We start from the raw sequence: 13,044 nt of genomic DNA, 5'->3' as shown, positions 1-13,044 counted from the left end.
AGGGTTGCTGCACTTGAGGGTTACTGCATCTGAATTTTGCTGCAGTTGATGGTTCGTGCAGTTGAGGGTTGCTGCAGTTGAGGGTTGCTGCAGTTGAGGGTTGCTGCAGTTGATGGTTCCTGCAGTTGAGGTTTGCTGCAGTTGAGGGTTGCTGCAGTTGAGGGTTCCTGCAGTTGACGGTTTCTGCAGTTGAAGGTTGTTGCAGTTGAAGGTTCCTGCAGTTGAGGGTTGGTCCAGTTGAGGGTTGCTGCAGTTGAGGGTTGCTGTAGTTGAGGGTTGCTGCATTTGAGGTTTCCTGGAGTTGAGGGTTCCTGCTGTTGAGGGTTGGTGCAGTTGAGGGTTGCTGCAGTTGAGGGTTGCTGCAGTTGAGGGTTCCTGCAGTTGAGGGTTCCTGCAGTTGAGGGTTGCTGCAGTTGAGGGTTGTTGCAGTTGAGCGTTCCTGCAGTTGAGGGTTCCAGCAGTTGAGGGTTCCTGGAGTTGAGGGTTGCTGCAGTTGAGGGTTCCTGCAGTTGAGGGTTGCTGCAGTTGAGGGTTGCTGCATTTGAGGGTTGCTGCAGTTGAGGGTTGCTGCAGTTGAGGGTTGCTGCTGTTGAGGGTTGCTGCAGTTGAGGATTCCTGCAGTTGAGGGTTGCTGAAGTTGAGGGTTGCTGCAGTTGAGGGTTCCTGCAGTTGAGGGTTCCTGCAGTTGAGGGTTGCTGCAGTTGAGGGTTGTTGCAGTTGAGCGTTCCTGCAGTTGAGGGTTCCAGCAGTTGAGGATTCCTGGAGTTGAGGGTTGCTGCAGTTGAGGGTTCCTGCAGTTGAGGGTTGCTGCAGTTGAGGGTTGCTGCAGTTGAGGGATGCTGCAGTTGAGGTTTCCTGCAGTTGAGGGTTCCTGCAGTTGAGGGTTGCTGCAGTTGAGGGTTGCTGCAGTTGATGTTTCCTGCAGTTGAGGGTTGGAGCAGTTCAGTTTTTCTGCAGTTGAGGATTCCTGCAGTTGAGGGTTCCTGCAGTTGAAGGTTCCTGCAGTTGAGGGATGCTGCAGTTGAGGGTTGCTGCAGTTGAGGGTTCCTGCAGTTGGGTTTTGCTGTAGTTGATGGTTCCTGCAGTTGAGGGTTGCTGCAGTTGAGGGTTGCTGCAGTTGAGGTTTGCTGCAGTTGATGGTTCCTGCAGTTGAGGGTTGCTGCAGTTGAGGGTTGCTGCAGTTGAGGGTTCCAGCAGTTGAGGGTTTCTGCAGTTGACGGTTGTTGCAGTTGAAGTTTCCTGCATTTGAGGGTTGGTGCAGTTGAGGGTTCCTGCAGTTGAGTGTTGCTGCAGTTCAATGTTCCTGCAGTTGAGGGTTGCTGCAGTTGAGGGTTCCTGCAGTTGAGGGTTCCTGCAGTTGTGGGTTGGTGCAGTTGAGGGTTGCTGCAGTTGAGGGTTGCTGCACTTGAGGGATCCTGCAGATGAGGGTTGCTGCAGTTGAGGTTTGCTGAAGTTGAGGGTTGGTGCAGTTGAGGGTTGGTGCAGTTGAGGGTTCCTGCTGTTGAGGGTTCTTGCAGTTGAGGTATGCTGCAGTTGAGGGTTCCTACAGTTGAGGGTTGGTGCAGTTGAGGGTTCCTGCAGTTGAGGGTTCCTGTGTTGAGGGTTCCTGCAGTTGACGGTTCCTGCAGTTGAGAGTTGCAGCCGTTGAGGGTTGCTGCAGTTGAGGGTTGCTTCAGTTGAGGGTACCTGCAGTTGAGGGTTGCTGCATTTGAGGGTCCCTGCAGTTGAGGGTTCCTGCAGTTGAGGGTTCCTGCAGTTGAGGGTTCCTGCAGTTGAGGGTTCCTGCAGTTGAGGGTTGCTGCAGTTGAGGGTTGCTGCAGTTGAAGGTTCCTGCAGTTGAGGGTTGCTGCAGTTGAGGGTTGCTGCATTTGAGGGTTGCTGCAGTTGAGGGTTGCTGCAGTTGAGGTTTGCTGAAGTTGAGTATTCCTGCAGTTGAGGGTTGCTGCAGTTGAGGGTTGCTGCACTTGAGGGTTACTGCATCTGAATTTTGCTGCAGTTGATGGTTCCTGCAGTTGAGGGTTGCTGCAGTTGAGGGTTGCTGCAGTTGAGGGTTGCTGCAGTTGATGGTTCCTGCTGTTGAGGGTTGCTGCAGTTGAAGGTTGTTGCAGTTGAAGGTTCCTGCAGTTGAGGGTTGGTGCAGTTGAGGGTTCCTGCAGTTGAGGGTTCCTGCATTTGAGCCTTGGTGCAGTTGAGTATTTTTGCCGTTGAGCGTTGGTGCACTTGAGGGTTGCTGCAGTTGAGGGTTCCTGCAGTTGAAGGTTCCTGCAGTTGAGGGTTGTTGCAGTTGAGGATTGCTGCAGTTGAGGGTTGCTGTAGTTGAGGGTTGCTGCATTTGAGGTTTCCTGGAGTTGAGGGTTCCTGCTGTTGAGGGATGGTGCAGTTGAGGGTTGCTGCAGTTGAGGGTTCCTGCAGTTGAGGGTTGGAGCAGTTGAGGGTTGGTGCAGTGGAGGTTTCCTGCAGTTGAGGGTTCCTGCATTTGAGGGTTGGTGCAGTTGAGGGTTGCTGCAGTTGAGTTTTGCTGTAGTTGATGGTTCCTGCAGTTGAGGGTTGCTGCAGTTGAGGGTTGCTGCAGTTGAGGGTTGCTGCAGTTGATGGTTCTGCAGTTGAGGGTTGTGCAGTTGAGGGTTGCTGCAGTTGAGGGTTGCCTGCAGTTGATGGTTGGTGCTGTTGAGGGTTCCTGCAGTTGAGGGTTCCTGCAGTTGAGGGTTTCTGCAGTTGAGGGTTGTTGCAGTTGAGGGTTGCTGCAGTTGAGGGTTGGTGCAGTGGAGGGTCCTGCAGTTGAGGGTTCCTGCAGTTGAGGGTTCCTGCATTTGAGGGTTGGTGCAGTTGAGGGTTGTTGCAGTTGAGGGTTGCTGCAGTTGAGGGTTGCTGCAGTTGAGGGTTCCTGCAGTTGAGGTTCCTGCAGTTGAGGGTTGTTGCAGTTGAGGATTGCTGCAGTTGAGGGTTGCTTTAGTTGAGGGTTGCTGCATTTGAGGTTTCCTGGAGTTGAGGGTTACTGCTGTTGAGGGTTGGTGCAGTTGAGGTTTGCTGCAGTTGAGGGTTCCTGCAGTTGAGGGTTGGAGCAGTTCAGGGTTGCGTCAGTTGAGGATTCCTGCAGTTGAGGGTTCCTGCATTTGAGGGTTGCTGCAGTTGAGGGTTGCTGCAGTTGAGGGTGGCTGCAGTTGAGGGTTCCTGCAGTTGAGGGTTGCTGCAGTTGAGGGTTGCTGCAGTTGAGGGTTCCTGCAGTTGAGTTTTGCTGTAGTTGATGGTTCCTGCAGTTGAGGGTTGCTGCAGTTGAGGGTTGCTGCAGTTGAGGGTTGCTGCAGTTGATGGTTCCTGCAGTTGAGGGTTGCTGCAGTTGAGGTTTGCTGCAGTTGAGGGTTCCTGCAGTTGAGGGTTGCTGCAGTTGAGGGTTGCTGCAGTTGAGGGTTGCTGCATTTGATGGTTCCTGCAGTTGAGGGTTGCTGCAGTTGAGGTTTGCTGCAGTTGAGGGTTGGTGCAGTTGAGGGTTGCTGCAGTTGAGGGTTCCTGCAGTTGAGGGTTCCTGCATTTGAGCCTTGGTGCAGTTGAGTATTTTTGCAGTTGAGGGTTGGTGCAGTTGAATGTTGGTGCAGTTGAGGGTTCCTGCAGTTGAGGGTTCCTGCAGTTGAGGGTTGTTGCAGTTGAGGGTTGCTGCAGTTGAGGTTTGCTGTAGTTGAGGGTTGCTGCATTTGAGGTTACCTGGAGTTAAGGGTTCCTTATGTTGAGGGTTGTTGCAGTTGAGGGTTGCTGCAGTCGAGGGTTGCTGCAGTTGAGGTTTCCTGCAGTTGAGGGTTGCTGCAATTGAGGGTTGCTGCAGTTGAGGGTTCCTGCAGTTGAGGTTTGCTGCAGTTGAGGGTTGCTGCAGTTGAGGTTTGCGGCAGTTGAGGGTTGCTGCAGTTGAGGGTTCCTGCAGTTGAGGGTTGCTGCAGTTGAGGGTTGCTGCATTTGAGGGTTGCTGCAGTTGAGTGTTGCTGCAGTTGAGGGTTACTGCCGTTGAGTGTTGCTGCAGTTGAGGGTTCCAGCAGTTGAGGATTCCTGGAGTTGAGGGTTGCTGCAGTTGAGGGTTCCTGCAGTTGAGGGTTGCTGCAGTTGAGGGTTGCTGAATTTGAGGGATGCTTCATTTGAGGTTTCCTGGAGTTGAGGGTTCCTGCTGTTGAGGGTTGCTGCAGTTGAGGGTTGCTGCAGTTGAGTGTTCCTGCAGTTGAGGGTTGGAGCAGTTCAGTTTTTCTGCAGTTGAGGATTCCTGCAGTTGAGGGTTCCTGCAGTTGAAGGTTCCTGCAGTTGAGGGATGCTGCAGTTGAGGGTTGCTGCAGTTGAGGGTTCCTGCAGTTGGGTTTTGCTGTAGTTGATGGTTCCTGCAGTTGAGGGTTGCTGCAGTTGAGGGTTGCTGCAGTTGAGGTTTGCTGCAGTTGATGGTTCCTGCAGTTGAGGGTTGCTGCAGTTGAGGTTGCTGCAGTTGAGGGTTCCAGCAGTTGAGGGTTTCTGCAGTTGACGGGTTGTTGCAGTTGAGAGTTTCCTGCAGTTGAGGGTTGCTGCAGTTGAGGGTTCCTGCAGTTGAGTGTTGCTGCAGTTCGAGGGTTGCTGCAGTTGAGGGTTGCCTGCAGTGAGGGTTCCTGCAGTTGAGGGTTCCAGCAGTTGTGGGTTGGTGCAGTTGAGGGTTGCTGCAGTTGAGGGTTGCTGCAGCTTGAGGATCCTGCAGATGAGGGTTGCTGCAGTTGAGGGTTTGCTGAAGTTGAGGGTTGGTGCAGTTGAGGGTTGCTGCAGTTGAGGGTTCCTGCTGTTGAGGGTTGCTTGCAGTTGAGGTATGCTGCAGTTGAGGGTTCCTGCAGTTGAGGGTTGGTGCAGTTGAGGTTTCCTGCAGTTGAGGGGTCTTGCAGTTGAGGGTTCCTGCAGTTGACGGTTCTGCAGTTGAGAGTTGCAGCCGTTGAGGGTTGCTGCAGTTGAGGGTTGCTTCAGTTGAGGGTACCTGCAGTTGAGGGTTGCTGCATTTGAGGGTCCCTGCAGTTGAGGGTTCCTGCAGTTGAGGGTTCCTGCAGTTGAGGGTTCCTGCAGTTGAGGGTTCCTGCAGTTGAGGGTTGCTGCAGTTGAGGGTTGCTGCAGTTGAAGGTTCCTGCAGTTGAGGGTTGCTGCAGTTGAGGGTTGCTGCATTTGAGGGTTGCTGCAGTTGAGGGTTGCTGCAGTTGAGTTTTGCTGAAGTTGAGTATTCCTGCAGTTGAGGGTTGCTGCAGTTGAGGGTTGCCTGCACTTGAGGGTTACTGCATCTGAATTTTGCTGCAGTTGATGGTTCCTGCAGTTGAGGGTTGCTGCAGTTGAGGGTTGCTGCAGTTGAGGGTTGCTGCAGTTGATGGTTCCTGCTGTTGAGGGTTGCTGCAGTTGAAGGTTGTTGCAGTTGAAGGTTCCTGCAGTTGAGGGTTGGTGCAGTTGAGGGTTCCTGCAGTTGAGGGTTCCTGCAGTTGAGGGTTCCTGCATTTGAGCCTTGGTGCAGTTGAGTATTTTTGCCGTTGAGCGTTGGTGCACTTGAGGGTTGCTGCAGTTGAGGGTTCCTGCAGTTGAAGGTTCCTGCAGTTGAGGGTTGTTGCAGTTGAGGATTGCTGCAGTTGAGGGTTGCTGTAGTTGAGGGTTGCTGCATTTGAGGTTTCCTGGAGTTGAGGGTTCCTGCTGTTGAGGGATGGTGCAGTTGAGGGTTGCTGCAGTTGAGGGTTCCTGCAGTTGAGGGTTGGAGCAGTTCAGGGTTGCGTCAGTTGAGGATTCCTGCAGTTGAGGGTTCCTTCATTTAAGGGTTCCTGCAGTTGAGGGTTGCTGCAGTTGAGTTTTGCTGTAGTTGATGGTTCCTGCAGTTGAGGGTTGCTGCAGTTGAGGGTTGCTGCAGTTGAGGGTTGCTGCAGTTGATGGTTCCTGCAGTTGAGGGTTGCTGCAGTTGAGGGGTGTTGCAGTTGAGGGTTGCTGCAGTTGAGGGTTGCTGCAGTTGAGGGTTCCTGCAGTTGAGGGTTCCTGCAGTTGAGGTTTCCTGCAGTTGAGGGTTGCTGCAGTTGAAGGTTGCTGCAGTTGAGGGTTGGTGCAGTTGAGGGTTCCTGCAGTTGAGGGTTCCTGCAGTTGAGGGTTGCTGCAGTTTAGGGTTCCTGCAGTTGAGTTTTGGTGCAGTTGAGGGTTGCTGCAGTTGAGGGTTGCTGCAGTTGAGGGTTCCTGCAGTTGAGGGTTCCTGCAGTTGAGGGTTGTTGCAGTTGAGTGTTGCTGCAGTTGATGTTTCCTTCAGTTGAGGGTTGCTGCAGTTGAGCGTTCCTGCAGTTGTGTGTTATTGCAGTTGAGGGTTGCTGCAGTTGAGGGTTGCTGCAGTTGAGGGTTCCTGCAGTTGAGGGTTGGTGCAGTTGAGGGTTGCTGCAGTTGAGGGTTGCTGCAGTTGAGGGTTGCTGCAGTTGAGGGTTGCTGCAGTTGAGGGTTGCTGCAGTTGAGGGTTCCTGCAGTTGAGGGTTGCTGCAGTTGAGGGTTGCTGCAGTTGAGGGTTCCTGCAGTTGAGGGTTGCTGCAGTTGAGGGTTCCTGCAGTTGAGGGTTGCTGCAGTTGAGGGTTCCTGCAGTTGAGGGTTGCTGCAGTTGAGGGTTCCTGCAGTTGAGGGTTGCTGCAGTTGAGGGTTGCTGCAGTTGAGGGTTGCTGCAGTTGAGGGTTGCTGCAGTTGAGGGTTCCTGCAGTTGAGGGTTGCTGCAGTTGAGGGTTCCTGCAGTTGAGGGTTGCTGCAGTTGAGGGTTGCTGCAGTTGAGGGTTGCTGCAGTTGAGGGTTGCTGCAGTTGAGGGTTCCTGCAGTTGAGGGTTCCTGCAGTTGAGGGTTGCTGCAGTTGAGGGTTCCTGCAGTTGAGGGTTGCTGCAGTTGAGGGTTCTTGCAGTTGAGGGTTCCTGCAGTTGAGGGTTCCTGCAGTTGAGGGTTGTTGCAGTTGAGGGTTGCTGCAGTTGTGGGTTGCTGTAGTAGAGGGTTGTTGCAGTTGAGGTTTCCTGGAGTTGAGGGTTCCTTCAGTTGAGGGTTCCTGCAGTTGAGGGTTGCTGCAGTTGAGGGTTCCTGCAGTTGAAGGTTTCTGCAGTTGAGGGTTGTTTCAGTTGAGGGTTGCTGCAGTTGAGGGTTCCTGCAGTAGAGTTTTGGTGCAATAGAGGGTTGCTGCAGTTGAGGGTTTGTGCTGTTGAGGGTTGCTGCAGTTAAAGGTTCCTGCAGTTGAGGGTTGCTGCAGTTGAGGGTTGCTGCAGTTGAGGGTTGCTGCAGTTGAGTGTTGCTGCAGTTGAGGGTTACTGCCGTTGAGTGTTGCTGCACTTAAGGGTTACTGCATCTGAATTTAGCTGCAGTTGATGGTTCCTGCAGTTGAGGGTTGCTGTAGTTGAGGGTTGCTGCAGTTGAGGGTTGCTGCAGTTGAGGATTCCTGCAGTTGAGGTTTGCTGCAGTTGAGGGTTGCTGCAGTTGAGGGTTCCTGCAGTTGAGGGTTGCTGCAGTTGAGGGTTCCTGCAGTTGAGGGTTGGTGCAGTTGAGGGTTGCTGCAGTTGAGGTTTCCTGCAGTTGAGGGTTGCTGCAGTTGAGGTTTCCTGCAGTTGAGGGTTCCTGCAGTTGAGGGTTCCTGCAGTTGAGGGTTGCTGCAGTTGAGGGTTGCTGCAGTTGAGGGTTCCTGCAGTTGAGGGTTGCTGCAGTTGAGGGTTGCTGCAGTTGAGGGTTGCTGCAGTTGAGGGTTGCTGCAGTTGAGGGTTGCTGCAGTTGAGGGTTGCTGCAGTTGAGGGTTCCTGCAGTTGAGGGTTGCTGCAGTTGATGGTTCCTGCAGTTGAGGGTTGGTGCAGTTGAGGGTTCCTGCAGTTGAGGGTTCCTGCAGTTGAGGGTTCCTGCAGTTGAGGGTTGTTGCAGTTGAGGGTTGCTGCAGTTGAGGGTTGCTGCAGTTGAGGGTTGCTGCAGTTGAGGGTTCCTGCAGTTGAGGGTTGTTGCTGTTGAGGGTTGCTGCAGTTGAGGGTTCTGCAGTTGAGGGTTGCTGCAGTTGAGGGTTGCTGCAGTTGAGGGTTCCTGCAGTTGAGGGTTGCTGCAGTTGAGGGTTCCTGCAGTTGAGGGTTGTTGCTGTTGAGGGTTGCTGCAGTTGAGGGTTGCTGCAGTTGAGGGTTCTTGCAGTTGAGGTTTCCTGCAGTTGAGGGTTGCTGCAGTTGAGGTTTGCTGCAGTTGAGGGTTGCTGCAGTTGAGGGTTGCTGCAGTTGAGGGTTCCTGCAGTTGAGGGTTGCTGCAGTTGAGGGTTCCTGCAGTTGAGGGTTGCTGCAGTTGAGGGTTGCTGCAGTTGAGGGTTCCTGCAGTTGAGGGTTGCTGCAGTTGAGGGTTCCTGCAGTTGAGGGTTCCTGCAGTTGAGGGTTGCTGCAGTTGAGGGTTCCTGCAGTTGAGGGTTGCTGCAGTTGAGGGTTCCTGCAGTTGAGGGTTGCTGCAGTTGAGGGTTCCTGCAGTTGAGGGTTGCTGCAGTTGAGGGTTCCTGCAGTTGAGGGTTGCTGCAGTTGAGGGTTCCTGCAGTTGAGGGTTGCTGCAGTTGAGGGTTCCTGCAGTTGAGGGTTGCTGCAGTTGAGGGTTGCTGCAGTTGAGGGTTCCTGCAGTTGAGGGTTGCTGCAGTTGAGGGTTCCTGCAGTTGAGGGTTCTGCAGTTGAGGGTTGCTGCAGTTGAGGGTTCCTGCAGTTGAGGGTTCCTGCAGTTGAGGGTTCCTGCAGTTGAGGGTTGCTGCAGTTGAGGGTTGCTGCAGTTGAGGGTTGCTGCAGTTGAGGGTTCCTGCAGTTGAGGGTTGCTGCAGTTGAGGGTTGCTGCAGTTGAGGGTTCCTGCAGTTGAGGGTTCCTGCAGTTGAGGGTTCCTGCAGTTGAGGGTTGCTGCAGTTGAGGGTTCCTGCAGTTGAGGGTTCCTGCAGTTGAGGGTTGCTGCAGTTGAGGGTTGCTGCAGTTGAAGGTTGCTGCAGTTGAAGGTTCCTGCAGTTGAGGGTTGCTGCAGTTGAGGGTTGCCTGCAGTTGAGGGTTGTGCAGTTGAGGTTTGCTGCAGTTGAGGGTTGCTGCAGTTGAGGGTTGCTGCAGTTGAGGGTTCCTGCAGTTGAGGGTTGGTGCTGTTGAGGGTTCCTGCAGTTGAGGGTTCCTGCAGTTGAGGGTTGCTGCAGTTGAGGGTTGCTGCAGTTGAGGGTTGCTGCAGTTGAGGGTTGCTGCAGTTGAGGGTTGGTGCAGTTGAGGGTTGGTGCAGTTGAGGGTTCCTGCAGTTGAGGTTGCTGCAGTTGAGGGTTCCTGCAGTTGAGGGTTGCTGCAGTTGAGGGTTGCTGCAGTTGAGGTTTCCTGCAGTTGAGGGTTCCTGCAGTTGAGGGTTCCTGCAGTAGAGGGTTGCTGCAGTTGTAAGTTCCTGCAGTTGAGGGTTGCTGCAGTTGAGGGTTGCTGCAGTTGAGGGTTCCTGCAGTTGAGGGTTCCTGCAGTTGAGGGTTGCTGCAGTTGAGGGTTGCTGCAGTTGAGGGTTCCTGCAGTTGAGGGTTGCTGCAGTTGAGGGTTGCTGCAGTTGAGGGTTCCTGCAGTTGAGGGTTCCTGCAGTTGAGGGTTGCTGCAGTTGAGGGTTCCTGCAGTTGAGGGTTGCTGCAGTTGAGGGTTGCTGCAGTTGAGGGTTCCTGCAGTTGAGGGTTCCTGCAGTTGAGGGTTGCTGCAGTTGAGGGTTGCTGCAGTTGAGGGTTGCTGCAGTTGAGGGTTGCTGCAGTTGAGGGTTGCTGCAGTTGAGGGTTCCTGCAGTTGAGGGTTGCTGCAGTTGAGGGTTGCTGCAGTTGAGGGTTCCTGCAGTTGAGGGTTGCTGCAGTTGAGGGTTCCTGCAGTTGAGGGTTCCTGCAGTTGAGGGTTCCTGCAGTTGAGGGTTGCTGCAGTTGAGGGTTGCTGCAGTTGAGGGTTCCTGCAGTTGAGGGTTGCTGCAGTTGAGGGTTGCTGCAGTTGAGGGTTGCTGCAGTTGAGGGTTCCTGCAGTTGAGGGTTGCTGCAGTTGAGGGTTGCTGCAGTTGAGGGTTGCTGCAGTTGAGGGTTGCTGCAGTTGAGGTTGCTGCAGTTGAGGGTTCCTGCAGTTGAGGGTTGCTTGCAGTTGAGGGTTGCTGCAGTTGAGGTTCTGCAGTTGAGGGTTGCTGCAGTTGAGGGTTCCTGCAGTTGAGGGTTGCTGCAGTTGAGGGTTGCTGCAGTTGAGGGTTCCTGCAGTTGAGGGTTGCTGCAGTTGAGGGTTGCTGCAGTTGAGGGTTGCTGCAGTTGAGGGTTGCTGCAGTTGAGGGTTGTTGCAGTTGAGGGTTGCTGCAGTTGAGGGTTGCTGCAGTTGAGGGTTGCTGCAGTTGAGGGTTGTTGCAGTTGAAGGTTGCTGCAGTTGAGGGTTGCTGCAGATGAGGGTTGCTGCAGTTGAGGGTTCCTGCAGTTGAGGGTTGCTGCAGTTGAGGGTTCCTGCAGTTGAGGGTTCCTGCAGTTGAGGGTTGCTGCAGTTGAGGGTTCCTGCAGTTGAGGGTTCCTGCAGTTGAGGGTTCCTGCAGTTGAGGGTTGCTGCAGTTGAGGGTTCCTGCAGTTGAGGGTTGCTGCAGTTGAGGGTTGCTGCAGTTGAGGGTTCCTGCAGTTGAGGGTTCCTGCAGTTGAGGGTTGCTGCAGTTGAGGGTTGCTGCAGTTGAGGGTTGCTGCAGTTGAGGGTTGCTGCAGTTGAGGGTTCCTGCAGTTGAGGGTTCCTGCAGTTGAGGGTTGCTGCAGTTGAGGGTTGCTGCAGTTGAGGGTTCCTGCAGTTGAGGGTTGCTGCAGTTGAGGGTTCCTGCAGTTGAGGGTTCCTGCAGTTGAGGGTTCCTGCAGTTGAGGGTTCCTGCAGTTGAGGGTTGCTGCAGTTGAGGGTTGCTGCAGTTGAGGGTTCCTGCAGTTGAGGGTTGCTGCAGTTGAGGGTTGCTGCAGTTGAGGGTTCCTGCAGTTGAGGGTTGCTGCAGTTGAGGGTTCCTGCAGTTGAGGGTTGCTGCAGTTGAGGGTTGCTGCAGTTGAGGGTTGCTGCAGTTGAGGGTTCCTGCAGTTGAGGGTTGCTGCAGTTGAGGGTTCCTGCAGTTGAGGGTTGCTGCAGTTGAGGGTTGCTGCAGTTGAGGGTTCCTGCAGTTGAGGGTTCCTGCAGTTGAGGGTTGCTGCAGTTGAGGGTTCCTGCAGTTGAGGGTTCCTGCAGTTGAGGGTTGCTGCAGTTGAGGGTTCCTGCAGTTGAGGGTTGCTGCAGTTGAGGGTTGCTGCAGTTGAGGGTTGCTGCAGTTGAGGGTTGCTGCAGTTGAGGGTTCCTGCAGTTGAGGGTTCCTGCAGTTGAGGGTTGCTGCAGTTGAGGGTTGCTGCAGTTGAGGGTTCCTGCAGTTGAGGGTTCCTGCAGTTGAGGGTTGCTGCAGTTGAGGGTTGCTGCAGTTGAGGGTTGCTGCAGTTGAGGGTTGCTGCAGTTGAGGGTTGCTGCAGTTGAGGGTTCCTGCAGTTGAGGGTTGCTGCAGTTGAGGGTTGCTGCAGTTGAGGGTTCCTGCAGTTGAGGGTTGCTGCAGTTGAGGGTTGCTGCAGTTGAGGGTTGCTGCAGTTGAGGGTTCCTGCAGTTGAGGGTTCCTGCAGTTGAGGGTTGCTGCAGTTGAGGGTTGCTGCAGTTGAGGGTTCCTGCAGTTGAGGGTTCCAGCAGTTGAGGTTTGCCTGCAGTTGAGGGTTGCTGCAGTTGAGGGTTGCTGCAGTTGAGGTTGCTGCAGTTGAGGGTTGCCTGCAGTTGAGGGTTGCTGCAGTTGAGGGTTGCCTGCAGTTGAGGGTTGCTGCAGTTGAGGGTTCCTGCAGTTGAGGGTTCCTGCAGTTGAGGGTTGCTGCAGTTGTGGGTTCCTGCAGTTGAGGGTTGCCGCAGTTGAGGGTTCCTGCAGTTGAGGGTTGCTGCAGTTGAGGGTTGCTGCAGTTGAGGGTTGATGCAGTTGCGGGATACTGCAGTTGAGGGTTCCTGCAGTTGAGGGTTCCTGCAGTTGAGGGTTGATGCAGTTGAGGGTTGCTGCAGTTGAGGGTTCCTGCAGTAGACTTTTGGTGCAGTTGAGGGTTGCTGCAGTTGAGGTTTGGTGCAGTTGAGGGTTGCTGCAGTTGAGGGTTGCTGCAGTTGAGGGTTGCTGCAGTTGAGGGTTGCTGCAGTTGAGGGTTGTTGCAGTTGAGGGTTGCTGCAGTTGAGGGTTCCTGCAGTTGAGGGTTGGTGCAGTTGAGGGTTCCTGCAGTTGTGGGTTGCTGCAGTTGAGGGTTCCTGCAGTGGAGGGTTGCTGCAGTTGAGGGTTCCTGTAGTTGAGGGTTGCTGCAGTTGAGGGTTCTTGCAGTTGAGGGTTGCTGCAGTTGAGGGTTGCTGCAGTTGAGGGTTGGTGCAGTTGAGGGTTTGTGCAGTTGAGGGTTGCTGCAGTTGAGGTTTGCTGCAGTTGAGGGTTGCTGCAGTTAAGGGTTCCTGCAGTTGAGGGTTCCTGCAGTTGAGGGTTGCTGCAGTTGAGGGTTGCTGCAGTTGAGGGTTCCTGCAGTTGAGGGTTGCTGCAGTTGAGGGTTCCTGCAGTTGAGGGTTCCTGCAGTTGAGGGTTGTTGCAGTTGAGGGTTCCTGCAGTTGAGGGTTGCTGCAGTTGAGGTTTGCTGCAGTTGAGGGTTCCTGCAGTTGAGGGTTCCTGCAGTTGAGGGTTCCTGCAGTTGAGGGTTGCTGCAGTTGAGGGTTGCTGCAGTTGAGGGTTGCTGCAGTTGAGGGTTCCTGCAGTTGAGGGTTGCTGCAGTTGAGGGTTGCTGCAGTTGAGGGTTCCTGCATTTGAGGGTTCCTGCAGTTGAGGGTTGGTGCAGTTGAGGGTTGCTGCAGTTGAGGGTTGCTTCAGTTGATGGTTGGTGCAGTTGAGGGTTCCTGCAGTTGAGGGTTCCTGCAGTTGAGGGTTGCTGCAGTTGAGGGTTGCTGCAGTTGAGGGTTGATGCAGTTGATGGTTCCTGCCAGTTGAGGGTTGTGCAGTTGAGGGTTCCCTGCAGTTGAGTGTTGCTGCAGTTGAGGGTTGCTGCAGTTGAGGGTTCCTGCAGTTGAGGGTTCCTGCTGTCGAAGGTT

Source organism: Carcharodon carcharias, chromosome 40 (assembly GCF_017639515.1).
Source record: "Carcharodon carcharias isolate sCarCar2 chromosome 40, sCarCar2.pri, whole genome shotgun sequence".
In the NCBI taxonomy this organism is placed as follows: Eukaryota; Metazoa; Chordata; class Chondrichthyes; order Lamniformes; family Lamnidae; genus Carcharodon; species Carcharodon carcharias.
The sequence above is the reverse complement of the archived record's forward strand: the minus strand, read 5'-3'. Positions refer to the sequence as shown.